Raw genomic sequence first — 27,657 nt, 5'->3', positions numbered from 1 at the left:
CTCCAAACAGCTTCAATCTAAACACACAGAACAGAAAAATATTGATCGATGCCTTAGAAGCAAAATATCAAAGGTATAAAACTTCTCTAGACGTTAAAATAAATATTCCTCAAACCATTCTCTCTCCCTCTCTGTTCTGACCTCTAACCAGCCTGCTCTTGTATTGCTGACCAAAGATCAATGGGAAAGATCTTCAACTGAGGTAAATTAACATGGCTGTATTAACTTCAGTGCACCAGCTGACAGTCTGTCCCACTTTGTCTCTAGTCTGTCCTGGAGGGACCATCAAGGCATGAAAGGTTTCCCCTCTCCATACCTATTCAATGCTTGCTTCTCTGCTGAGACAGCCAATAGTTGCAGTTGTGGCTTTGTGATTGGACATGTCTGCTAGAAATGAGACTGAAACAACAAATTCATTTCACATAGTCAATCTAAAAAGCTGTAAAATGACAACTGTTACTGGTCACTACACACCAGGACTGGATTGAACTGGCTGCTTTAAAGTCTGAAGGGTTCTGTAATCCATTTGAAATCTCTTGGTCTCCCAACAGATATTACAAATAGTCTTCATGTGAGGATGAATTTCAGTTTCACTGCCTTAGTTAAAATTACTGGCTCTTCCTCTCTTTGCTTACCATATGTAAAGCATTTTGGAATATTTTGAATGAGTGCTACGTAAAACTATAGTCTAAATAGATCTAGGGACAGCATGTTACAGGAAACTGTTTAATATTAGTTTATTTAAACTTTTTTATAACAGTCTTGCAGACCTATCCTCTTGGGCTGCATTCTCTTCACATTTCACAAGCTGAGCAGGGTTGAGCTGAGATTCAGAGAGCACTTGGATATGAGGTCTCAAAGGAACATTTAGGAAATGGTGTTAGTGATTCCATAGGTAGAAACACAGAAATTGGTGTACTGGATCAAGTCCCTCTAATCTAGTATCTTATTTGTGAGTGTGGCCAGCACCTGATGCTTTAGAAGAATGTGCAAGAAACCCCAGAGAGGACAACTAAGTCTTTTTTTAAATCGGACTTGATTTGACTTTTCATTTTCATTCAGTCTCCCTGTGTCCTTGCATTTTGAGAATAGGTAAATAGGAATGATTGACTTTACCTTGTCCATACCATTGTTTTGTATCTTCTAACATGTCCCCTCACCAAACTAAATGGTACCAGTCTTTTTAGTCTCTCTTCATATGGAAGTCTTTCCATACTTGTAATAACTTTTCATATCAGACTCTGACCATATTAAAAAACAAGGTCAGAGATGGACAGTAAAATATTAAATATTATGTCTCTGGCTATAGTTATCTATAAAATAGTGTGTGTGTGAGAAAACAGAACTGAACACAGTACTCCAGGTGAGGCTATGCCATTTATAATACAGATAATACTTCCAGTTTTTTTTTCTTTTTTTTTTTTTATCTTAGCATTTGGTTTTTGAATGCTGCTGCATTTGATTAGACATTTTTTCATTGAGCAATTCCACAATGATGCCTGGATCTCTTTTCCATGAGCAGCTACAGCTAATTTAGAAACTGGTCATTCAAATTACTCCTTCCAACCTTGCTTTTGTAAACATTGACTTTAATCTGTATTATGCTGCCCGTTTACCTAGTTTGGTTAGGAACCTTTGAAGTTCGTCACAGTAGCCTTGTCTAATCTAAATTTTGTCACTAGCAAACTTTGCCACCTCACTGCTTGTCCCCTTTTCCAGGTCATTAATAAATGTTAACCAACACTGGTCTAAAACAGAAGCATGTGGCAAAAACATTAACCCTGCTGTTAACATTTTTGCCAAGTTAACTACTTTGTCTTGTCTCTAATCTGTGGTGATATTTTACTTCTTGCTTAATGATTTAGATTCCTTCTATAGCCTTTTGTTAGGGACTCTGTCAGACTTTTTGGAAAGTCCAAATAAATTCCATCAAATAGTGTGGGGTTTTTGTTTGTTTGTTTTTGTTTTTTTTTATAGACACTTGACGTACTCAAAATCTAATATGTTAGCGGGGCATGATTTTCCTTTGCCAAAGTGGTTTCAATTTGTTCCTGTCTTATCATGTTCTAAATGTTCTATAGTTCTACTTTTAGTTATTTCAGCCAGTTCACTTGGTACTGAAATAGGGCTCACTGGCTTACTTCTCGGGATTACTTTTCGTACATTTGCAAACATAGGTACAACGTGTTCTCTCCAATCCTTCTGAAGTACCTGATTTTGAGGAGAGAGTGCATATTTTTCTCAGCTCAGTCGCTTCATTTTTTAGTTCCCTCATAACTCTTGGGTGTAGATCCTGTGGATCTGGTGATTTTACTACTAGTTAATCAATTTGTTTTAACACATTGATGTCTAACAGTACCTCATCTAACCTACCTTGGGCCTACTATTTTCAGGAAAGAATTTTCCCAGTATCCTGTGTGGGAAAGCTTAACTGCCCCTTTGTGATCCAGTGCAACTGTTAATTCTCTAATCTTCGTATACTTAAAGAATTTCATGCTAGTGTTTTTATAACTTTAACTTTTTGGTCTCCTACACTTCCATTTCACCTACTGTGGTTTAATTATGCTCCTTTCTATTTGCTCCACTGGGTTTGGATTTCCATTTTCTGAGGCATACTCATTTGTCATGAATAACCTCTTGGATGTTGCCATTTAACCAGAATGTCGTCCCCCCCCCCCCCCCCTTGCCTTCCTGCTTCCTTTCCTTGTTAAGTGGTATGCACACCTTCTGTAACGCTTATTGTTTGTTTAAGTAGCTTCCATGCTGAGACTAAGGATTTTAATTTCCTAACTTTTGACTTCTGAATCTCTTCCCAACCTTATACATTCAAAATGGAATTGTACTGCACTGTCACCAGAATAGCTCCATCTTTATTTGTGGTGTTTAATGCATTTGATATTAGGGACCCCTGACCAAGAAGCCCTCCTCTAGTGGAAATTGCTTTACCTAGTAGACCCTGACATTCCATTAATTAGAAAGGAGATTCTACTGCAGGGTGAATAGATGTGCATAGTCTGGCAGTGGTGAAAGAATAAAGAAAATATATTGAACAGCCCATGCTACTAAAAAAGGAGAGTCAAGGCCCCGGTTACACAACTATATTTGTAATGAAGATGTGCTAAAATCCCTAACCAAGCTGTCATGCAGGAGCCCCGGGTAAGGTTCTGCCTATACTGCAAGTTACAGACAGGTCATGAGACAATGGCTTTGAAATTGGGTAGCTTATATTACTAGGTTAGTATGTTGGGCCCTGTGTGCACAGTGGTGGAGATGTAAGCAAACTGCAAAACAATCTCATGAAGATCAGTATGGCAGGTGTACAGACTTGCCTCTATTCTGAGCATAGATTGGGGGGGTGGGTGGGGGGAAATCACCAACCCCACAGCAGATTTTCTCACTCTTGTAGCTTGTTAAACCATTCTTGAATAGCATTAAAAAACCCTTATGTTACAGCTTTTTCTTTTGCAAGAAAAGCCTTAATTAAATGAATTGGTGTAATCACTGCCCAACCTTGCCTGAAATAGTATGCAGCTAAATAGCAGGAGAAACCGTGAACTGTGACCCCTTTCTCCGCTTATTCATATTGACTTTCAAGCCAATTTGGAAGGTGACCTGAAGTGGGAGGGGGGAGGAAGGAAGAGCAGATTTGTGCCACTTTTTTGGCTTCATTTTGATTTATAAACTGTTTGAAAGTCCGTGTGTGTGTCTCTGTATGTTTTCCACCCACCCCCACATTTTACTCCTAAAAATTAGTATGTTTTTTGCTGAAGCTCTCAGTTGGAGGCCCCAGAGATGGCATGAGGGCACTGCCTTCCTAACGGAATAAACTATTTGTTAATCATAGGAATTAAATACTGTAGTACAACCCCACCCCTTTCACCTTTTAAATGGTCTGTGTAAAAAATCACTTCTCTTAATTGACTGGGTGTATTTGGTTGGTATTTGTGGCATCATAAGCCTGTGATGTTATCCATACACTTTCAGGAAATCAGGGTAGATAAAACATGAATTTTAATGGGGAAAACCCACAACATTTCAGGCTATCTTTTATACATCATAATGAAACAAGACTCCAAGACTTTTGAAACCACCTCTTAGTTCTCGTGCAGGTTAAGCAGAATGTTATTTAAATCATTCAAATGCTCTTCCTTCTTCTCCTCCGCCCCCTTCTTCCTTAAGCAGGAATTACCAGTCACACTAGACAAGGTGGGAAGAGACCGGGGTTTTTCCTACACTTTCACCCATGAAAATCTTCACACTTTATTTCCCTACCATCTCTTCTTTGTACCATTTGTAATGTCACTTCACCTCCATCATATAGCATCTTTAACTGCTGTTGTAACCCACTGTTTGTGTCACCTGGTAGGTGTGCTGAGCAGTGACACAACCTGCTCGCTATCCCTGGAGGAAATGGAGAGATTCTTGCATGCATGCATGCATACATACATACATACATACGTACAGGTTTTGCAGATGGGGAAATTAGAGCCCAGAATTAGGTGTGTGCAGTAACATGGCATGAATTATTGATTAATCTGCAACACTTCTCTTGTACAAGGATCCCTATTTAAGGGACACCACCCAGTTTTTTAAAAAAGTCTGAGGTTTTTCATCAGTTGTTGCAAAGTAACACCTACGATTACTATGCGTTTAGAAAAATCTGTTTCAGTTGTAGTTACTCTGTGCATTGAGAGCGCATTGTTTGTAGTCCGTTTCTCCTGTCTATTCAGTCTGTTTCCCCTCTTGTCCGTGAGCCTTTCCTACACTGAAATGGTTATCTGACAATCCCTAGTAGTCAGTTGCATTTTTTTTTAAATATTTGTTTAAATAGAATTGAATATATACAGAATAAACAGCATATAGCCTTTTCAGCTGCACTGCTATGACTTTTGGGGTTGGGGAGAGGGTGATCAGCACAAGCAACTTCTTTTCCCCTGGCTTATTCCTCAAGCTAGAGATGTGCCATAAATTTTCCAAGCCCTTGTTATGTCTCTCTGTCTTCTGCCTGTGTGAGGTGGCATTCTGATCAATATACACATAAGAATGGCCATATTGGGTCAGACCAAAGGTCCATCCAGCCCAGTATCCTGTCTACCAACAGTGGCCAATGCCAGGTGCCCCAGAGGGAGTGAACCTAACAGGTAATGATCAAGTGATCTCTCTCTCCTGCCATCCATCTCCACCCTCTGACAAACAGAGGCTAGGGACACCATTCCTTACCCATTCCGGCTAATAACCATTAATGGACTTAACCTCCATGAATTTATCTAGTTCTCTTTTAAACCCTGTTATAGTCCTAGCCTTAAGGACTCAGGGAAGGAGTTCCACAGGTTGACTGTGTGCTGTTTGAAGAAGAACTTCCTTTTGTTTGTTTTAAACCTGCTGTCCATTAATTTCATTTGGTGGCCCCTAGTTCTTATATTATGGGAACAAGTAAATAACTTTTCCTTATTCACTTTCTCCACATCACTCATGATTTTATATACCTCTATCATATCCCCCCTTAGTCTCCTCCTTTCCAAGCTGAAAAGTCCAAGCCTTTTTAATCTCTTCTCATATGAGATGTGTTTCAAACCCCTAATCATTTTAGTTGCCCTTTTCTGAACTTTTTCTAATGCCAGTATATCTTTTTTGAGATGAGACCACATCTGTACGCAGTATTCAAGATGTGGGAATACCATGGATTTATATAAGGGCAATAATATATTCTCTGTCCCTTTTTAAATTATTCCTAACATCCTGTTTGCTTTTTTGACTGCTGCTGCACACTGCATGGATGTCTTCAGAGAACTATCCATGATGACTCCAAGATCTTTCCTTATTAGTTGTAACTAAATTAGCCCCCATCATATTGTATGTGTAGTTGGAGTTATTTTTCCCAATGTGCATTACTTTACATTTATCCACATTAAATTTCATTTGCCATTTTGTTTCCTGATCACTTAGTTTTTGAGATCTTTTTGAAGTTCTTCAGTCTGCTTTGGTTTTAACTATCTAGAGCAGTATCATCTGCAAACTTTGCCACCTCACTTTTTACCCCTTTCTCCAGATTATTTATGAATAGGATTGGTCCTAGGACTGACCCTTGGGGAACACCACTAGTTACCCCTCTCCATTCTGAAAATTTACCATTTAGTTCTACCTTTGTTCCCTGTCTTTTAACCAGTTCTCAATCCATGAAAGGATCTTCCCTCTTATCCCATGACAACTTAATTTACATAAGAGCCTTTGGTGAGGGACCTTGTCAAAGGCTTTCTGGAAATCTAAATACACTATGTCCTCTGGATCCCCCTTGTCCACATATTTGTTGACCCCCCCTTCAAAGAACTCTAATAGATTAGTAAGACATGATTTCCCTTTACAGAAACCATGTTGACTTTTGCCCAACAAGTTACGTTCTTCTATGTGTCTGACAATTTTATTCTTTGTTTCAACTAATTTGCCCGGTACTGATGTTGGACTTACCGGTCTGTAACTGCCGGGATCACACACAAGCTTCTAAATAATTTAGTTATGTTGTCATTGTTTCTGCATCTCCACACTGGGATGTCATAGTAGCTAGGAGAAGTACTTGTGGCACCTTAGAGAATAACAAGTTTATTTGAGCATAAGCTTTCGTGGGCTAAAACCCATTTCATTGGATGCATGCAGTGGAAAATACAGTAGGACGATATATATACACAGAGAACATGAAAAAATGGGTGTTGCCATACCACCTGTAATGAGAGTAATTAATTAAGGTGAGCTATTAGGTGAGCTGTTATCAGCAGGAGGGAAAAAAAACTTTTATAGATTCTAGGACTGGAAGGGACCTCGAGAGGTCATAGAGTCCAGTCCCCTGCCCGCATGGCAGGACCAAATACGGTCTAGACCATCCCTGATAGACATTTATCTAACCTACTCTTAAATATCTCCAGAGATGGAGATTCCACAACCTCCCTAGGCAATTTATTCCAGTGTTTAACCACCCTGACAGTTAGGAACTTTTTCCTAATGTCCAACCTAGACCTCCCTTGCTGCAGTTTAAGCCCATTGCTTCTCCAAACTTGTTCTATCCTTAGAGGCTAAGGTGAACAAGTTTTCTCCCTCCTCCTTATGACACTCTTTTAGATAGGAGTTTTCAGGTATCATGTCCCCCCTCATTCTTCTCTTTTCCAAACTAAACAAACCCAATTCTTTCAACCTTCCTTCATAGGTAATGTTCTCAAGACCTTTAATCATTCTTGTTGCTCTTCTCTGGACCCTCTCCAATTTCTCCACATCTTTCTTGAAATGCGGTGCCCAGAACTGGACACAGTACTCCAGCTGAGGCCTAACCAGCGCAGAGTAGAGCAGAAGAATGACTTCTTGTGTCTTGCTCACAACACGCCTGTTAATACATCCCAGAATCATGTTTGCTTTTTTTTGCAACAGCATCACACTGACTCATATTTAGCTTGTGGTCCACTATAGCCCCTAGATTCCTTTCTGCTGTACTCCTTCCTAGACAGTCTCTTCCTATTCTGTATGTGTGAAACTGATTGTTCCTTCCTAAGTGGAGCACTTTGCATTTGTCTTTGTTAAACTTCATCCTGTTTACCTCCGACCATTTCTCCAATTTGTCCAGATCATTTTGAATTATGACCCTGTCCTCCAAAGCAGTTGCAATCCCTCCCAGTTTGGTATCATCTGCAAACTTAATAAGCGTCCTTTCTATGCCAATATCTAAGTCGTTAATGAAGATATTGAACAGAGCCGGTCCCAAAACAGACCCCTGCAGAACAAGTGCAAACCCCACTTGTTATGCCTTTCCAGCAGGATTGGGAACCATTAATAAGAACTCTCTGAGTACGGTTATCCAGCCAATTATGCACCCACCTTATAGTAGCCCCATCTAAAATTGTATTTGCCTAGTTTATCGATAAGAATATCATGCGAGACCGTATCAAATGTCTTACTAAAGTCTAGGTATACCACATCCACAGCTTCTCCCTTATCCACAAGACTTGTTATCCTATCAAAGAAAGCTATCAGATTGGTTTGACATGATTTGTTCTTCACAAATCCATGCTGGCTGTTCCCTATCACCTTACCACCTTCCAAGTGTTTGCAGATGATTTCCTTAATTACTTGCTCCATTATCTTCCCTGGCACAGAAGTTAAACTAACTGGTCTGTAGTTTCCTGGGTTGTTTTTATTTCCCTTTTTATAGATAGGCACTATATTTGCCCTTATCCAGTCTTCTGGAATCTCTCCCATCTCCCATGATTTTCCAAAGATAATAGCTAGAGGCTCAGATACCTCCTCTATTAGCTCCTTGAGTATTCTAGGATGCATTTCATCAGGCCCGGGTGACTTGCAGGCATCTAACTTTTCTAAGTGATTTTTAACTTGTTCTTTTTTTTATTTTATCTGCTAAACCTACCCCCTTCCCATTAGCATTCACTATGTTAGGCATTCCTTCAGACTTCTCGGTGAAGACGGAAACAAAGAAGTCATTAAGCATCACTGCCATTTCCAAGTTTCTGTTACTGTTTCTCCCTCTTCACTGAGCAGTGGGCCTACCCTGTCTTTGGTCTTCCTTTTGGTTCTAATGTATTGATAAAAAGTCGTCTTGTTTCCCTTTATTCCTGTAGCTAGTTTGAGCTCATTTTGTGCCTTTGCCTTTCTAATCTTTCCCCTGCATTCCTGTGTTATTTGCCTATATTCATCCTTTGTAATCTGTCCTAGTTTCCATTTTTTATGACTCCTTTTTATTTTTTAGATCATGCAAGATCTCATGGTTAAGCCAAGGTGGTCTTTTGCCACATTTTCTATCTTTCCTAACCAGCGGAATAGCTTCCTTTTGGGCCCTTAATAGTGTCCCATTGAAAAGCTGCCAACTCTCCTCAGTTGTTTTTCCCCTCAGTCTTGATTCCCATGGGACCTTACCTATCCGCTCTCTGAGCTTACCAAAATCCGCCTTCCTGAAATCCATTGTGTCTATTTTGCTGTTCTCCCTTCTGCCCTTCCTTAGAATTGCAAACTCTATGATTTCATGATCACTTTCACCCAAGCTGCCTTCTACTTTCAAATTCTCAATGAGTTCCTCCCTATTTGTTAAAATCAAGTCTAGAACAGCTTCCACCCTAGTAGCTTTTTCAACCTTCTGAAATAAAAAGTTGTCTGCAATGCAGTCCAAGAATTTGTTGGATAGTCTGTGCCCTGCTGTGTTATTTTTCCAACATATATTTGGATAGTTGAAGTCCCCCATCACCACCAAATCTTGTGCTTTGGATGATTTTGTTAGTTGTTTTAAAAAAAGCCTCATCCACCTCTTTCACCTGGTTAGGTGGCCTGTAGTAGACTCCTAGCATGACATCACCCTTGTTTTTTACCCCTTTTAGCCTAACCCAGAGACTCTCAACACTTCCGTCTCCTATGTCCATCTCCACCTAAGTCCAAGTGTGTACATTTTTAATATATAAGGCAAACCTCCTCCCTTTTTCCCCTGTCTATCCTTCCTGAGCAAGCCGTACCCATCCACACCAACATTCCAATCGTGTATTATCCCACCAAGTTTCAGTGATGCCAACAATGTCATAGTTGTATATATTTATTTGTTAGCACTTCCAGTTCTTCCTGCTTATTACCCATAATTCTCGCATTTGTATATAGGCATCTAAGATACTGGTTTGATCTTGCCTCCCAGTTTTGTCCTGACCCTTCTTTCTCTCTGCCAATATAGCCCACACTCCCTCTTGTTTCCAACCCATCTCCCAAGTTTCCATGTTCCCCACTTACCTATGGGCTTTGCTCATTTGTCCCCATCGAACCTAGTTTAAAGCCCTCCTCACTAGGTTAGCCAGTCTGTATCCAAATAGGGTCTTTCCCCCTCCTTGAAAGGTGAACGCCATCTCTGCCTAGCAGTCCTTCCTCGAATAGCATCCCATGGTCGAGGAAGCCAAAGCCCTCCTGGCGACACCATCTTCGCAGCCAGGCATTCACCTCCATGATGCATCTGTCTCTGCCCGGCCCCCTACCTTTGACAGGAAGAATCGAAGAGAATACCACCTTCGATTTTTGTAGTGATAATCAGGATGGCCCATTCAGTTGACAAGAAGGTGTGAGTAACAGTAGGGGAAAAAATTAGCATGGGGAAACAGTTTTTACTTTGTATAATGACCTATCCACTCCCAGTCTTTATTCAAGCCTAATTTAATGGTGTCTAGTTTGCAACTTAATTCCAATTCTGCAGTTTCTCGTTGGAGTCTAGTTTTGAAGGTGGTTGTTGTTGTTGTTGGGGTATTGTGACTTTGAGATCTGTAATTGAGTGACCAGGGAGGTTGAAGTGTTCTCCGGCTGGTTTTTGAATGTTAGAATTCTTGACATCTGATTTGTGTCCATTTATTCTTTTGCGTAGAGACCCTCAATTGGCGTAAATTGATGTAGTCACTTGATTTTTTTAATGGAGCCATGCCTGTTTACACTAGCTGAAGATCTGGCCCCATATGAGCAAATATTAAGTAAAATCTTAGGTGTGTTTTTTGGGGGGGGGGGGTGCGGGGGTTCTTTTATGTGTCTGGTTCTCTTTAGGGAAAGGGAATGGAGAAGGAGCCTGCTTTGTGTAGTGTGTGGAGACTTTTGTTTAGGTGGGGATTTTTTATTGGCATCTTCCAAGTCCTTTCAAAACAGTGATCCATCACCACAGATGGAGTATAGGTTGTGGGTTTTTTTTTTCCCCCTTTTTAATTTATTTAGAGTCAATTTAAATCATCCAGCCTGCTTTTAAAGCTTGGAAGTGTGTCCTCCATATAAGTTCCACTTCACCCATCTTCTTCCCCTCCCACACCAGGTTGGTTTTTGTAAAACCTGACTGGTGTGGTGTGAGCACAATAGCAGGAACCAGAAACTCCTGTATTTTAGGCCTGATCTACACTACAGCCTGACTTACACATAAAGTTGCACTGGTTTAACAAAAGATGTATTCTGCAGAGCAAGATAAACAGCTACAGGTTTAAACCAGTCGAACAGTGCCCAGGCAGGGATTTGCAACAGTTGGGCTAAATCCTTTTAAAACCAATTTAAGTTTAAACCTTTGCAACTTCTGTGTGTAGATAGCCAACATGCATGCGCATGCCGCGCGCGCACACACACACACACACACACAAATGTTTTCCTATGGTTAACAGAATTTTAAGCATCTTTTGGCACCTAGTGTAGACCGGATTTAACACCACCTTGTAAAAATATTTCTGTTTCACGGTCAATGCTAGGGGAAGATATGTTTTCAACCTCATCTTCACTAGATACTTGGTGGTGTTTAAAACCTTGTAAGCTAAATTTTTTTTTTTTTTTTTTTTTTAAGAATAAGAAAAATAATCCACTGCTTTTAGACACACCCCTTCAGTCTAGATTAGATCTTGCTATTGATTCTGACACAATCTCTGTGCTTTAGAGTAAATTGCTTACCTTTGGTCTCCAGATGCCGCCTCAGTGAAAAAATGGGACAAGAAATACTTCGCACAGCCACCGAGTGACTGATATTTGTAAAGCTATTTGAAGATCAACATTTCTAGGTATTTATTATTGTTAAAAAGTTTCAATCACTCTGTAGTAACTTGCTTTCCTTAGCAGATTTTTCAGATTAAAAATGGAAACTGACCATGGTTCAGGGAACTTGGTAAACAGAAGCATTCTCCTTGCTGCATTTTAGCTAATGGCTCCTCTTTGCACCCGATTTGCTTTGACTTTGTCACTGTGGGCTTTTTCTTTTTTTAAAAGGATTGTCTTTTCAGCCTTATGACATTTTAAAGGGTCTCTTCCTACTCTCAAAGTGGGAAAACTCCCATTGATTTAAATGCTGCGTGTGAGGTCACACCACGCAGAGGATGCCATTTTGAAGAGCGCCTTGTCAGCAGGACCTCTCAACCAGGGTGTGTGTGGTCCTGCCAGCAGGAGCAGGGCACTCTTAAAAAGGGCGTTTTCCATGCATGAAACTCGATTAAAATCATGTTCAGTTTTGTCTCGGTACCAGACAAGGGATAAACGATAAAAAAACAGGACTGCTCATTTTAAATCAGGATGAATAGTCTGCCTACTCCCTTCCTTCAGGTGGAACGGGGAGTCTTGTTTCATGATACCATCACTCAATCACCACCCAACTCTCTGTAGTCAGTGCAGGCTGGGTCTCCTTCACCACTCCCTCCCAAGTCCTATGGAAAGATAATACAACCAAAGACTACATAAGCTTTTCCCCACCATGGGATTCCCTGGGAACTGTGCAGCCGGATGGTAATCCCTAGTATCATGATTCCAATGGATCTATGCTGGGCGTGGAGGGACAGAGCCTGTGACTTGAGAGACCTGGGTTCAGTTGCCTGCTGTGCCACAGATTTCCAGTGTGACCTTGGGCAAGTCGCTTAGTCTCTCTGTACCTCAGTTTTCCAAATGTCAAATGGGGATAACAGCACTTCCCTACCTCCTAGGGGAGTTGAGGATAAATGCATTAAAGACTGAGATGCTCTGATACTATGGTAAAAGGGGCCAGATATGTAGCTTAGAGAATGGAGGGGGTACTGCCAGTGACCAAAGTTGGTGCAGGCCCTCCATATATGTTCCTGATATCACACAGATTCAGGGGGTGGGAGGGAGGGAAGGGAGATCTACCAGATTAGAAAGAACCTTGTCTACACCCCACCCCTGGCAAAATAGTTTGAAGTAATTGCTGCAAGAAATTCCATGTAAAAAGCACCCGCCCTACCACCACGACTTTTGAAATGGGAAGGCTCCTTTGGGGTTTTTTGTTACCACTTAGGCCTTGTCTAAACACACAAGTTGTACAACTTTAATTATACGGGTATAGTTAATGCAGTACAAACCCCACCCTTGAGTGCGTAGTTGAGTGAGTTTGAGTGCGTAGCTCTGAGTGAGTAGTTGCACTGGTGTAACTATGCTTATACTGGTATAGCTTATTCCCCTTCCCATACAGAAATAAGCTACATCATTATAGGCGCATGTACCCTGGTATAACTGCATATTTTAAAAAATCACACATTCCCCGGTGACACAATTTATACTGGTACAAAAACTGTGTGTAGACCAGACCTCCTTCCACTCCAAGGCATAATGAACACTTGAGGGTGGGGGGGAAAGCTGTTTTTGTTAAATGCAATGCAACACATGTGCTCCTTCTCTGGCCTGGGGACTTGCAATACACCTCTCCTGAGGAACCCCTCCACCCCTAAGAAGTTCTCCAGCAAAACCAGGGAAGAACAAACTTGTCATTCCTGATATTTCTAGTAATGTTTAAAAAAAAAAATACCCCATCTTGTTCCCTTTCTTTTGAAGGGGATAAAATAAACTCTGTGGGCCTGGTTTTTACACACACACACACACGCTTCCTTTTTTTTTTTTTGGCATGTCACGTCTAAAATCAGTTGGACTGAAATTTGTCTTTTAAAATTTGCTGTTTTGAAAATCAGTTTGAATAAATGTGTGGGGCTTGAAATTTTTTGGAAGTGGGGTTATTAGAACTACTATACTATAAATGGCTATGATGAAAACCCCTGGTTCCATAAAACCAATCCTTTCAGAATGGACTTGAGCTAAATATATCACTAATATTTGGTAGAACTCCAAAGTGTTAAATAACTGTTTGGATGATTGTGTTTGGGGGGGGGGGTATAGATATTACTTGTTTTGGCCTATAAAGCTAATGTCACAAGTTGTTGGGGTTTTTTTTTTTTATTAATGTGTATTTTCTAGATGTTCCTTTTTCTGTATTATGTGTCTCTATTAATTTAGCACCTATGAGCGCTAGCCCTGGAACAGGACCCCCATTGTGCAAATTGCTGTACAAACACAGAACAAAGATGGTTCTTGCTCTAAAGAGCTTATGGTCTTAAGTATGAGATAACAGGAGGATACCGACAGGGGAGTACGAAGAAACTAGACCGCATTGGACAGCATGATAAGTAGTGGTCTTTGCATACCAGGAGCCTAACAATGGTCTGTTTTTTTGTAGGCCTCATGGCAAAGAAGGGTTTTAAGTAGAGATTTTGGAGGAGGAGGTAGCTCTGTGGATGGTTGCAAGGAGTGCTTCCAGCATGAGACAAAATGCGAAGGCGCTCATTCGAAAATGTAACAAGTGAATGATGAAGGCTGGCGTCATTGGCCGATTTGGAGGCAGGAGCTGATATCTTAGTAGTGAATGAAAGATGATGGGTAGAGTGGGAGTAGGCCATGAAGAGCCTTGAAAGTGAAGACAATCAGCTTACCTTTGATGTGATAAAGAAGGGGACGCCAGTAAAGGGATGCAAAGTCAGGGGTGATGTGATCCAAGTGACAGCTAGGAAAATGATCTTTGCAGCTGCGTTCTGATGAATATGGATTGTATTTGTCAAGGACAGAGAAAAGATTGTTGCAGTAATTAAAGATGTGAGATGATGAGAGCCTGGACAAGAGGTTTTTAGCTGTGTGGATGGATAGGAAAGGCCATATGGTAGATATGTGATGCAGAAAGAATTGGCAAGATTTACATAGCCTGGCTGTGAAGACCTAGAGGGAGTTTTGAGTTGAGCTGATGTCCAAATTACAAGAAAGCAGGTGGGAAAGACTGTGTAGAGCTGTGGGTCTTCTGTACAGAGTTGGTAGCTGAATTTGTGTTTGCAGATGAGATTACCCAGTGGTAAGGTGTACAGAGAGAAAAGAGGGATCAAGGGAAAAAGCCTTGTGGAACCTTCCTCCCCCAACCCCTCGTGCCCCTGAAAGTTGGAAGGGGGTTGAAAAGGATTCTCCAAAGGACACACAGAAGGAGCAGTTAGAGAAGTAGGAGCAGAACTAGGAGAGTCTAGAGTCATAGAAGTCAAAGTAGGACAAGATTTCAAGAGGAGGAGCATGGTCCTCTGTGTCATTGACTTAAGTTGTCAGGCACCAAAGAGGATGGTGCACTACTTCAGATTTTTGGCTAGGAAGAGGTAGCTCAAAACTTTGAGAGACATTTCAGTGGACTTCTAGGGGTGAAAACAAGGCTGGAGAGGGGCTTGGCTGGAACTAGAGATTGGAGAATCATGTTCAGTGAGCTTAGAAATGTAAGGGAAATGGGGCAGTAGCTGGAGAGGCAGGTGAGATTTTTGAAGATCTGATTTTGAGATGACCGTATGCTTCTGTGCTACTGTGAGGGGAAAGAGCCGGAGGAAAGTGAGTGTTAAGTCTGAGTGCTGAAGATTAGAAACAGGCCTGACTGCAGATTTAATGACCTCTTTTATACCTAACGGTGACCTAAAACTTTGAGATAATGGTGATGTCATCAGCTAATGAAATAATTCTTTTAGATTGGCCAGTGATCTCAATCTTGTTTTTTCCCTCACTGCCTTTATTTAATTGCAAAACAACGGGATGACTAAAAATCCAAAAGAAGTGTGGGGTGTTCTTTTTTTTTTTCCCCAATGGTACAGTGACTATTTTCACCACTCTCCATTAGTTAACAAAGGGAAACTTTTTTGCTAAAGTTGGGAAAACTCCCAACCATTTACATGCATGAACTTCTAAAAGATTTATGTTCAACATCTTAAAAAAACAAACAAACAAAAAACCCTCAGCCACAATTCCTGAGGTTAATTCTTGTCTTTCCATCAATCCTTCTTCCAGTCTGTTATTGCAAGAAGTGAACGTGTCCTTAGCCAAATCCAGACTTGTGATATGTGGTTGTTACAGAGCCAGCTTTTGAGACAGTCTGATAGCCGTGTCACATGGGGCAACAAACCAGTAAGGGACAAATTTACTGCCAGTCTCCAAAAAGTAAGCTTGTGAGAACTTGCTTCTGTTACATAAGACCTCATCTCTTTTGGGCTACTGTTACTATCATATATTTTTGTGGTGCATATACTCTGTTTGGGGAGTGGGTTGTTTTTTGTTTTGCAAGACACTGATAAGATGGCATCTCTATGGGGCAGAATTGAGATAGTTAAACTGACTTTTCAGACCTTCAGAGGCTTGGTTTCTGGTGAATTGAATGAACCTTGGCTCTGAATTTCCTGCCTTTCCTACTGCTTTTAGTTTTGTTTTGTTTTTTGTTAACTATGTTTTTGAAAGAGTCAATCCGAATCATAGAGATGCACCTGCAATCCAACATTACCTTAATGAAGCTTTTTGTTTGGTACTCTGTGGTCTCATTTGTTTTGCTCTATATTCCCGTCAATTGCAAATGCTTTGGCTGTTTGTTTAGATTTATAACTGGTAAAAGTGCTAGTCTCTAAAGCAGATCACTTTCTCAGGTACTAAGAACAGATTGCCAAATAATGCATATGTCATGGAAATTACTAGGGCTTTGGAACTTTAGCATCTCTTATCTTGTATGGCTCAGTTGATACCGTGGTATCTTTAATGTGAGTGCAGAACAGATGGGTCCTTGGTTACATAACTACCCATTCACTGAATTGGGCAGGGTTCTTAAGAAAAGTAGTATGTAATCATGTAATTAAATTATCATAATGCATATGCACAGGGGGGCTGAATTAAGGTTGTATGGAAAACCTTAAACTGTGACATGACCTAACTTCTGAATGCTTGACTTTACAACTGTGGTGTGTGGGTTTTGTTTTGTTTTTTTGTTTTGTTTTAAATGTAGATCTCTTAAGTAATTCCCAGGAGCAGCAACTGCAGGGAAAGTCCTTGCTCTCAAGCTGGCACATGCGTTGTCCGGATGGAATCTGAGGAGAATTTAGCTGCAAAACTCTAAGTCCCTAAGGAGCATTACCAACTGCAGTTTATTTTTTGGAGACTTGAAACTTGGCTGAGTTTTCATGTGGATGGCAAAAGGTACCACCACGCAACACCAGCGTGACTTCCTGGCCAAATGTCAAGTCCCTGCTCCAAAGCACAGAGGCTCTACGGTTTCTCAGCAAAATGGTTGAAAGACTTTTTTTTAACATGGGCAAAACATATTTTTCCATAATCTTGTTCTCGCAAACAGCTGAACCGTTTTAGCTGAAACTTTCCAAAAAAGCTGAGCCTGAGACAGACACCTGGCATGGGAGATTTCAGCCCAAATGGTTTACATTTGGCAAAGTTACAAGCCACTAAAAGCCAGGGTTTTATAGGAAGTTCAGGCAACCTCCTAAGAATAGGCAGCAATACCACGCCGCCTATAATAACTAATTTGGTATTAAGATTTCTTTTTAATAGGGCAGTCAAGCTCAGGAGCAAGTATGGATGACGGTACAAATAAATAACTACTGATTTTAATAAAAAATCAACGTAGTATAGCTGCAGTGGGTCTTCTACCTGCTTGCAGCTCTGTGCGGCAGACTCAGACCTATCAGTTGCTGGCTCAGGAATATACTTATCTTGCTGAAGAACCATCTGATTTTGTTCTGCATCCACAGCTGCAGGCAGGTTAGTTAGACCTCCCTCTGGCTCGAAAAGTGTTTTTTCTCTGAACTAAAAACAAACCAAAATCTTACATTTCTGGTGCAATTGGGCTTTAATTTGGCTGGATCTGTGCCAGACATTCAGTTTGTGGCGCTCGGGTCACTTAATTCTTGGCCTCCACCAGCATGTGCCCTGGCATGTTGCTTCTCAGTCCCAATATGGTGGACAAACAAGAAAAGAAGCCTAAAGGGAAAAACCTGTTCTTTTTGCACCTCTTCCCAGGGAGACCAGACAGTGAGCTTTGCTGGAATTGTGGCTGAGGGGAAAATGACTTCCCCCTTCCCTCTTGCATGTCTTGATCCATTCCACAAATAAATCACCCAGGCTTCCATCCTCTGAGTCCGGGGAAAGCCGAGCTGAGGAGACAACCTCTCATTTCCAAGAGGACCTTCTCACCTAGACTTTCTTATCCAAGAGGCATCTGGCATTTATAGGGAGAGACTGGTTCTCCCAGTGTAACGCCATTTTTCTTTCCCTACAACCAGTTGACAGTCACTGCTGGGGACTGCAATCTTGGACTTTCCATCCTCTACAAAATCCCCAGCAGAGAAGCCCAGGAAGATATCTGAATAGATGGAGAGCTGTCTAGCTGATATTTTATTCACTGGATCTTGGCCAAGTACTTCCAGGGTACTTCACTCCGGTAACAATTTAAAAGGCACACTTTTTTTTTTTTTTTTTTTTACTCCCATGTACTTGCCCTTGGAAAATCTGTCTTGTCATTTGGTTTGTTGATACTGTATAATGAAGCCTTGAAATAGGAGAAAAACATGAAACGTTGTTAGTTTTGGAAGAGCCAGGTTATTGGGTCTTGGGTTTCCTTCTATTCTGTACGGCTAGTTTCCATTTCTGTATTTTCTGCTATTGTTGGAGTTGGTCAGTTTTTTTTCAGAGGAAACAAATATTTTTCAATTCTCTTTTGTGTGAGGGTTTTTTTTGTTTTGTTTTGTTTTCAGAGAAAATACCATTTTTCTTTTTTCCAGCAGTCCCATTTATAATGTAAAAAGCAACAAAGGTCCTGTGGCACCTTATAGACTAACAGACTTATTGAAGCATAAGCTTTTGTGGGTGAATGCGTCTGACTGCAGCTGTAAAAAGCAACAAACACGGCTACCCCTCTGATAGTTATAATGTAGTTTAGCAGGACCACAGGTTTTCATTGACCACTCTACCAATGAAAGTGAGCACTTAAATCTTATCCATGCTGCAGTTGACACTGGTGCTGTAAACAGCCCTGACCTAGCCTGGATTTTTCTGCATATAGTGGGAAGGGATCTTTTCCCCCTGATTGCGTGCTAAGGAACCCATGCTATATCATTACACCACAGAGTAGTCTATGGTATGGATTTATGACATCGTGTCAGGAAAAACAAAAATTCCGTGTCGCCACTGGTCAGAAAAAGTGATTTTATATAGATAGATCTTTCATAGAGCTGGAAGGGACCTTGAAAGGTCATTGAGTCCAGCCCCCTGCCTTCACTTGCAGGACCAAGTACTGATTTTGCCCCAGAACCCTAACTGGCCCCGTCAAGGATTGAATTTATAACCCTGGGCTTAGCAGGCCAATGCTCAAACCACTGAGCTATCCTTCTCCCTTAGTGGACTGTTCTACTGCACTTTCCTCTACACCATTTGTATGTTTCAGTGTTGGGAGTCTCTGCTGCTTTTGTCATTAGAAGCAAATAAATCAGTTTTTGTTAAGACGCCTACAGCAATAGATAATTTCCCCCCGTCCCTCTCCCAAAAAATTGCTGCTCTACTTGTAACTGGCCAGATACCCACAGTATTTTGCTGTCTTAAGGCCTGATCCTAAGCCTACTGAGGCCATTGTCAGTCTTTCCATTGACTTTGATGGGCTTTAGATCAGGCCACCAATGACCAAAGCTTAACTGATAAATCCAAACTTCACAATATACTTGCCTCATAAACCATCCCTTATGCCAGAATTCCCTAAGTACTTTACAAGATCCTGGGCAAGATCTGTGTCCGAAACAATAGATTGAAAAACTAAATTTTTTTTTTTTTTTGGTTTAAAAACATTATATAATCAACTGAGTTTGCCTCTTTTTCTTTTTTTTTCTTTTTTTTTTTTGGCGGGAGGGGGCCTGTATGCAAAGTGTCTCCAAAATAAGGGCCTAATCCTGTGAGATGATGTGTGCCTTCAGAACTCATTCAGGACTTCACTAGATCAGGACCTAAAGGTTAAAAACAACTGGAAGCACCTGCTTCCTAGGTGCTCTAGACTAGCAGTTTTGCTTTAAGTCAATAAAGCACTACCAAACCCCCTCCACCAACCCCTCAGCGTAATATTTGACAGGAAGCCAACGTAACTCCCTCGAAACTGAGGTGGCATGCCTGAGTCAGCTTAGTATGAGCTAAGAATCTGGCAGAAGTGTGAAGGCTGAAAGCGGCTCTCAGGAAAGCTATATGCTGCTAAATGTGGCATGTTTGAACACGAGACTGACATCATTATGAGTTCATAGTCACCAAAGAACAAAGTATCAGCCACAAATTGGACTGACCTAATTTTAAGTCACTTCTGAAAACTTATTAGTACATCATGAAGCTTTTGTAAGCTGCTTATTTCCATCTTAGCCTCTTGATTAAGCAACAAGTCATCCATTTCTCAGAGAACTTTCTAGTTTCTTTTCATAGGTTTCCCTCCTTGACTCTTTCTATTTTGGCCTCATGCTCCAGATGGAAGACGTGATTAGAATGACCACTTGTGGCATACCTGATATTCCAGGATCAGTCTCTAAGAAGTAGAGACTGGAGGTCAGGGCCGGCTCCAGGGTTTTGGCTGCCCCAAGCAGCCAAACAAAAAAAAAGCCGTGATCACGATCTGCAGCGGCAATTCGGTGGGAGGTCCTTCGCTCCGAGCATGAGTGAGGGACCGTCTGCCGAATTGCCGCCGAACAGCTGGACGTGCCGCCCCTCTCGGAAGTGGCCGCCCCAAGCACCTGCTTGGTAAGTTGGTGCCTGGAGCCGGCCTTGCTGGAGGTATAACAGAAGACGTATGCCACTCATACATGCCTATCGGCTTCTTAGAGTGTAACTAGAAATCTTTATTTTAAAAAAAAAAAAAAAGGGGTGGGGGTGTAAAATACTCCCACCTTTTGTCAAACATATTTCAGTCAAACTTTTCTTGAATCACATTGTCAAAGAAGCTCTTTATCGTCTTACAGTTTGTAATAACTCCTCTGGAAACTCAACTCTGAAATGTTTCTGTCCTAAATTTTGTTTCCCTTCATCATAAATATACATGTTGATAAATACACTTAAATTTTGGCACTGGTATTCTGGGATCTTTCTTTATGAAACTGCTTTGGGGTTTTGTTTGCTTTTGTTTTTTAACTTCTAAAAAGCGCACTCTTTCCAGGATGTTCAGGTCATGTATGATCAAGTTAATAAAACACAAAGGTATATTTGAGGTAGCTTTAGAGAAAGTGAAAAACTTGCCACTGGTGGTGAACAACCAATCCTTCCCCGATTTGCTAATTGCCTGCTAAGTAGCTGGGCCTGGCAGTTTAGGGTGAGCTTTTCAAAAGTGTTTTGCATTGGCCTTACTCTGCTTCCATGGAAGTTAATGTTAACTTTTTTTTTTCTTTCACTATTTTATTTGTTCTTGTAGAAGTAAGACCTTGAACTACTAATTATAGCATAGAACTATTATTTTTTTTTGTATTCTCATTGCACCGAGGAGCATGAATCAATGGATCAGGGCTAGTATGAAGTCCAGTGCTTCTTCATTTGTCATTGAGAACAAATGCTCAACAAAATAACAGCTGCTGACCTACAGTTGCTATTTAAAGGGATCTGTAAAATCATTCATTGTGTAGCTGGAGGAATCTGAGTAAATGTAATTAAATCCAATGCTTTTGTTTTTAAATTCTTTTGTGTATATCTATTTTATAAATGTGTAGACATTTATAGGCGCACTTCAGACAATGAGTATGTCACGTAAATAATAGCCCATGTTGTTCCCTGCATCTTCAAAGCTCTGTGGCAACATTCTTGTGTTATCTGCTGCAAATTTATATAATCCCTGTGGGTAATAGATGCTCTAGAAAACACTACATATGAAAATATGCTTCCAAACTGAAAGCGTAGTAAGGGAGCCCAGCAATATTTTGTAGGGGGAAATGGTGTGGTTATGGCATTCTTCTGTATGTATCTGCTACTATATATCAGAGGTTCTGAAACTGGGGGTTGGGACCCCTCAGGGGGTCATGAAGTTATTACGTGGGGGGAGGGGGGGCGTGAGCTGTCAGCCTCCATCCCAAACCCTGCTTTACCTCCAGCATTTATAATGGTGTTAAATTAAAAACACTTTATTTATGTGGGGGGGGTCACACTCAGAGGCTTGCTAAATGAAAGGTGTCACCAGTACAAAAGTTTGAGAATCACTGATATCTATATCTATCTATATATAGATATAGATATAAAATATTCAATTTGTATTTTTTGATAAATTAAAGGATAATAGCAATGCTTGTTTTAAAGCATTGTTTTAAAGTTGTTACTTTCCCATAATCGGGAAAGTTTAAAAAAAATATATATATTGGGGGGGGGGGGGGAGAAGGGGTCAGACAATAAAAAAAGCATGACAAATGTTTCCTGACAGTAGATGTTAAGATTCAAAAAGTTAAAGCTTTATGACCATTTGTTTGAATGGTTAACGTCACATGTCAATATACAAAGTGAATATCCTTTAAAGCAAACTCTAAGTTCTTAAGCAGCATTTTTCTTTCTTTGATAACAGAAATTTACAGATAGGCAATGGAAATATTTTGTCTGTGTATGCCCAGTGAAATAAACATCTACTGACATTTATTGGTTAAAAAAATGTAATCCTTGCAAGCCTATATATATATATGGTGCCATAGAGAGGTGCAGATGGGGCACATAAAGCAGAAGTCATATGGCTGGAAACAGTAAACCCCTAAAAATTAAATACAAATTCTGTGTTTTAGCATTCCGACTACCTGATTGACCTGCCCATTGTGCCATGTGCTCCAGCAAGTTAAATACTGTTGTGGCTTTGAGACTACTGCTAAACTTGAACCCTAAATGCAATACCAAATAAGCTCCTAGCACCTTTCATACAAGCATCTCCAAGCACGTTACAATAAGTACCTGCTGTGTGCTGTCACAGCCCTCTGTATGTCCAATAATAGAAACATCTGTTAGTACAGTGTCATTCAAATGACAAATTGGAAGTAAATGGCTGATGGGAACAAGAAGCATCCCTACAAATGATGTGCATGGGGCTAAACTTGCCAGGAAAATGTTTTCAGTTCTGATTTTTCTGAATTATCCTCTCAGATGTAAGTGTGTGTTGGTGGAAGGGGGAATGATAGGAGTTTGGCCCCTAGTCTTGGATCTGAAGACCCTCATGTAGACTCTCTCTGCATTGCAGGGGTGAAAGTAAAATTGATCTCTTACTGGTACAGGGGCTGGTGACTTGGGCAAAAGGGGCGGGACTGGGGGTCAGCGTCCCCCCAGTCAGCCCTTCCGCGCTGCCTGGCCCACGCTGCCTGGGGCTCCAGCAGCGATTTAAAGGGCCCAGGGCTCCAGCTGCTGCTGCAGTAGCAGCGGCCGGAGCCCTGGGCCCTTTTAAATCACTGGCCCCGGGGCAGCTGCTCCCGTTGGTGGCTGCAGGGGGGTGGGGAGGACAAAAGAGGCAACAATGTTAAAGCCTTTGCCGTGGCAGCGCTTTAACATTGCTGCCCCTTTTGCGCGCCCCTCCTCCCCCCCCCCCCCCCCCCAAATCGGCAGCCCTGCTGCTAGGGACCCAGCAGGGCCGCCAACGGGGGGCACAAAAAGGACAGTGACATTAAAGTGCTGCCGCAGCAGTGCTTTAAAGTCAGCTGTACGGGCCGGTACTGGCGGCCACTTTTTACTGGTACTCCGTACCAGCCCATACCGCATTACTTTCACCCCTGCTGCATTGCCTCCTAGCTCCCAAGAAAATCATGCTTCAGTGACTTCTTACACTCTCTCCATCCACTGGTGCTCCCCAAACACCTTTTGCTTGGGGGTTTTGTATAATAGAATTGAGACAATAAGAAGCAGCTTCATTTCTTTGCTTGATAGGGATGGGCTTAAGCACGTGCTTAAGTGCAATTGCTGGACACAAAATATCCCTTCAGATCACAATGGTGCATATTGGATACAGACCTCTTGCAGCAGCATTGCTCTAGGTGCTCTGTTAACAGAGGACTTCCCCTGGGCTCTCCCTAACACTTAGGCTTTGTCTACACTAGCACTTTTGTTGGTAAAATTTTTGTCGGTCGGGGTAGGGACACCCCAACTGACATAAGTTACGCTGACAGAAGCGCGGCGTGCACAGAGCTCTGTCAGTGGGAGACACTTTCCCGCCATCATAGCTACTGCCGCTCGTTGGGGATGGTTTACTTATGCTGTGGGAGAACTATCTCCTGTTGGCATAGAGTAGGTACATGAGAGATTGTATAACAGCACAGCTGCATTGGTACAGCTGTGCCGCTGTAAGCTCTCTAGCGTAGACACAGCCTTCGCCTCAATTTAAAAAAAATTACAAAAGTCTTCATTTGGGGGTAGACTTGTGCAGTGTCTTGAACTTGTTTGACAATAAGATGTAACTTACGTTTAATAGCTATCTGAAATGTTACTTGTGGTAATAAGATTGGTGTGTTGTGTTGGGTTTTTTTTTTTTTTTTTTTTTTTTTTTTAATACGTTTTTGGGTGCCGTTCCTGAGAGCTGACTAGACACGTGCAATACTGTGTTTCCAAACAAAGCAGGAAGAAGCAAGCTATTAAAGCTGACCTAACATTTAAAAAAATCCCTGTAGCTTTTTCTCATGCCCTGGTGTGAATGAGTTGAACATTTGTTGCCCTCTGAGAACTAGTGTCACTTCCTCAAATGGGTGAAAACTCACAGAAATTAACCCACCATTTACCACAGGGACAGCGTTTAATGCATTTTTCAGTTTTTAAATGAGGCCCGCTCCTCTTGCGAAGGTGATATTTTGTTTAGAACTATGATATTTAATTCCTGAAAAGTCACCCCCCCCCCCAAAAGAGTTATTCTGTTTCTCTTCCACAATAAAAGCACCATTATGCGTTCTAGGCTCCTTGGTGAAGAGTTCAGCACTATCCTTCCACTTGCTCCCTGAAGTGGCCACAGAAAAGGATACTTACTTTTGCTGGATCATTACTGGGGCTTGCCGCTGATCTGCTCTCTCCCAAAACATCCATCATTACACTTGCCTACAAGGTGTGTTTTTTTTTTTTTTTTTTTTTTTTTTTTAAGAAAGCTAATCACAACACCTGCGATCCTAATCTTAAAGGGGGGGAGACATTATCTAAATCCTCAGGGGTCATGCTGGATAAGACAGACTAATGAAAGAGGTGTTGTACTGGAAATACTGTACTTAAGTTTTTACTCTAGCATTCCTGCTCAGTCCATTGGCTTTTGTTTTTAACTTGTTCCCTCGTAAAGATGTTACATAAAACCACTATTTACATTGGTCTACCCAATTAGGGTGGTTCTTGTGGAGCAATTGTATGCAATTTGATTGTATTGCTTCTATATTAAAACCTTGAATGAATTGGAATTGCCCCCATGCTGTAAATGAGTGTGTGGCCTATGCTGCTTAGACACACAGGGATTACTGAAATGTAAAGAGCTCAGAGCCGTTGCTAGCGCTACAGAGTAGTTGGTAACTCTAGTCTTTATTCGTGCATTTTAGGTTTTTGAATCATATGCTAAAATTTTGAGATGATAAACCACAGTGTTACATTTTTGGAATGTATGTGGCCAGTCTCCACATCCTGTGGGATCCCATAAATAAGACTCTTACGTATTCTATGTAGGGTTTATAACGGGAAAGAGGCAACTACCATCGACCTCCCAATTTGGATATTTGAGGGTAACTGTAAATCCTTAAATCCTCCCTACATCCTGTAACTTAGGTCTTGAAAGCATTGTCTTGAGAGGAGGATTGTGTGGAATCAGACAGATGAGTCTTTAGCTGGAGCAGAATGACCCAGCCTTAACAGACCATATCAGACCCTTTACTAGGCAGAGGATTAAACCTACATGGACCAAGACAAAAGATGACAGAGCTCATTGGCAAGAGGCAGTGCCCCTCTAGCTGCGAGAGGAGGAAAGGGTGCTGGGATTCCTACAAGGATGCTGTCCCAGAACCATGCTAGAAGGCTTGGTGTCTCACATCAGCTTTTAGTTAGTGAGTGACACATTTGAAGCCGCACCATTCAACCCTAGTGGCTGCTAAGAGGGAGAGGCGCATTCTGTCTCTCTTTTTGTTATAAGATTGAAAAGTTTGGGAAAGCTCTGAGTAGCAGCAGGGTAGAAAATACCCACATTTTTGATGCAAGATACAAGCAGAATGTAGTACAGTAGAACCTCCGAGTTATGAACACCTCGGGAATGGAGGTTGTTCGTAATTCTGAAATGTTCATAACTCAACAAAACGTTCTGGTTGTTCTTTCAAAAGTTTACAACTGAACATTGACTTAATACAGCCTTTGAAACTTTACTCTGCAGAAGAAAAATGCTGCCTTTTTTGTCTCTGTTGCTGCCTGATTTTGTATTTCCGGTTCCAAATGTGATGTGTGGTTGACTGGTCAGTTCATAAATCTAGTGGTGTTCATAACTCTGAGGTTCTACTGTATTAATAATAATTTTAAAAGGCTTGACGGCTTTTCTTATATACCATAAATAAGCAAAATAGTAAGTTTATTTTTTTAGTCACCTTTATTTACTGTGTATTAACTTTTCTAGGGTCAGCAGAAAAATCCCTCTTTGTCCCAATGAACAAAAACTATTGTTTAAGTGTGAATAGCTGAAGTTTGCATTTTATATTCGGGGATCTCTCTCTCACATTTTGCTTAATTATAATATAGCATCCTCCTCTCCCTCCCCCGCACAACAGGCTAAAGAGGAGAATAAAATGCTTCCGAAAATTACAGGAAATGTCTGTTCCTGCAACAACGCTGCCAGGGAATTTCCAAGCGTACTTAAGTGTGGTTATGAACATTGCCGGGGCCCAAGCAGTCTCGAGTCATGAGTAATTCCTATTCTAAACATGTTTTACTGGAAGGCGGTAAAGTGCTTTGAAATTGCTAAGTGTGTCTGTTTGGTTTTTTATCTGGTCTTCAGCAGAGCGAATGTTGTCTAGTTGTAGAGTGATATGTTGGAATTCAAGAGTTCTGTGTTCCATTGTATATGCCTGGCTAGGATACTTAGCTTCTCTGTGCCTCATTTAGGGTGACCAGATGTCCCGATTTTTTTTTTTTTTTTTTTTTTTTTATAGGGACAGTCCCGATATTTAGGCTTTTTCTTATGTAGGCTATTTACCACCCCCCACCCCATCCCGATTTTTCACACTTGCTAGCTGGTCACCCTAGCCTCATTGCCCCGTGTGTAAAATGGGGAGAATGCTAATCTAGCTCCGCATGGTGCTGGTTAGGTTTAATAATTGTTTGTGGGGACTTTGAGGCCCATGGATGAAAAACGCTGTGTATGTGCTGAGTGTTACTATACTATTATGATGGTTATCTGAGGCATTGTGGGGGAATTTGCACAAGAGGGACTAAGTCAAGACTTTGGCAACCACACACCATGGCAAAAGGTGTACTGGGACTATTCCAATACTGACTCTAAGAAGTTTTCTCTAAGCAAAACCAAAGGTGTGTTAAGCACTAGGAACAATTGTTAATAGGCTGTTTCCAGCCAAATGCTGAACAAAGACCTTTCACTTCTCTTGCCTCTGTCCCTACCCCGCTGTCTTCTATTGGGATCCCACGTGGTGGGGAAGAGGGGGGAGCAAAGGGAAGAGGTTTGCAGGTTTAATTCCTGTGTGGGCTTCAAAGGAGCTCTGCTAGAGAGAGCAGGTGTGAGGACATGTTGAATTGGCACAACGCTGAATAGATTATCGTGTGCTGTTGCTCTTGGTGTGTGCTGTCCTTCTTCCTCTCTTTTCCCCCCCCCCCATCCCCTTTCTCTATTACACACATGTATGTGCATGCAAGTGTTGCATCCTTAGCCTGGAACTCTGGAGGAGTTTCTGCCACAGGGGAACCTCTGCTGACATAAACTTAGCTGTTGGTGGCTAACATACTTTTATAAAACTTACCTACCCAGGGCTCCTGGGGACAAACTACCTGCTAACAAAACAAGTTAGAGGTTCTGGGTATTGTTTTACTGTATCATGTGCAAACATGCCATATTTTGCAAAGATTTGAATGCCTGTTAACACA

The 27,657-nt window shown here is 41.3% G+C and overlaps 1 protein-coding gene across 4 annotated transcripts in view; it reads left to right on the top strand.

The window, feature by feature from the left end:
• DUSP16 (dual specificity phosphatase 16) overlaps positions 1-27,657 on the top strand; it is a 98,253-nt gene that overhangs the window by 12,582 nt on the left and 58,014 nt on the right. The window contains exons 2-3 of one of the 4 annotated variants that reach the window (XM_065570330.1): positions 11,444-11,537; positions 24,503-24,649. The exons of 1 other annotated variant lie outside the window; for it this stretch is intronic. The gene's annotated coding sequence lies outside the window, so the exon portion shown is untranslated. Of the gene's footprint in view, positions 1-11,443; positions 11,538-15,609; positions 15,760-24,502; positions 24,650-27,657 lie in introns of all 4 variants that reach the window. 2 more of the 4 variants (XM_065570335.1, XM_005290082.5) reach the window with 2 other exon arrangements.

The sequence above is a fragment of the Chrysemys picta genome, chromosome 1 (genome assembly GCF_011386835.1).
Source record: "Chrysemys picta bellii isolate R12L10 chromosome 1, ASM1138683v2, whole genome shotgun sequence".
Classification (NCBI taxonomy): domain Eukaryota; kingdom Metazoa; phylum Chordata; order Testudines; family Emydidae; genus Chrysemys; species Chrysemys picta.
The sequence above is the reverse complement of the archived record's forward strand: the minus strand, read 5'-3'. Positions and strand labels throughout refer to the sequence as shown.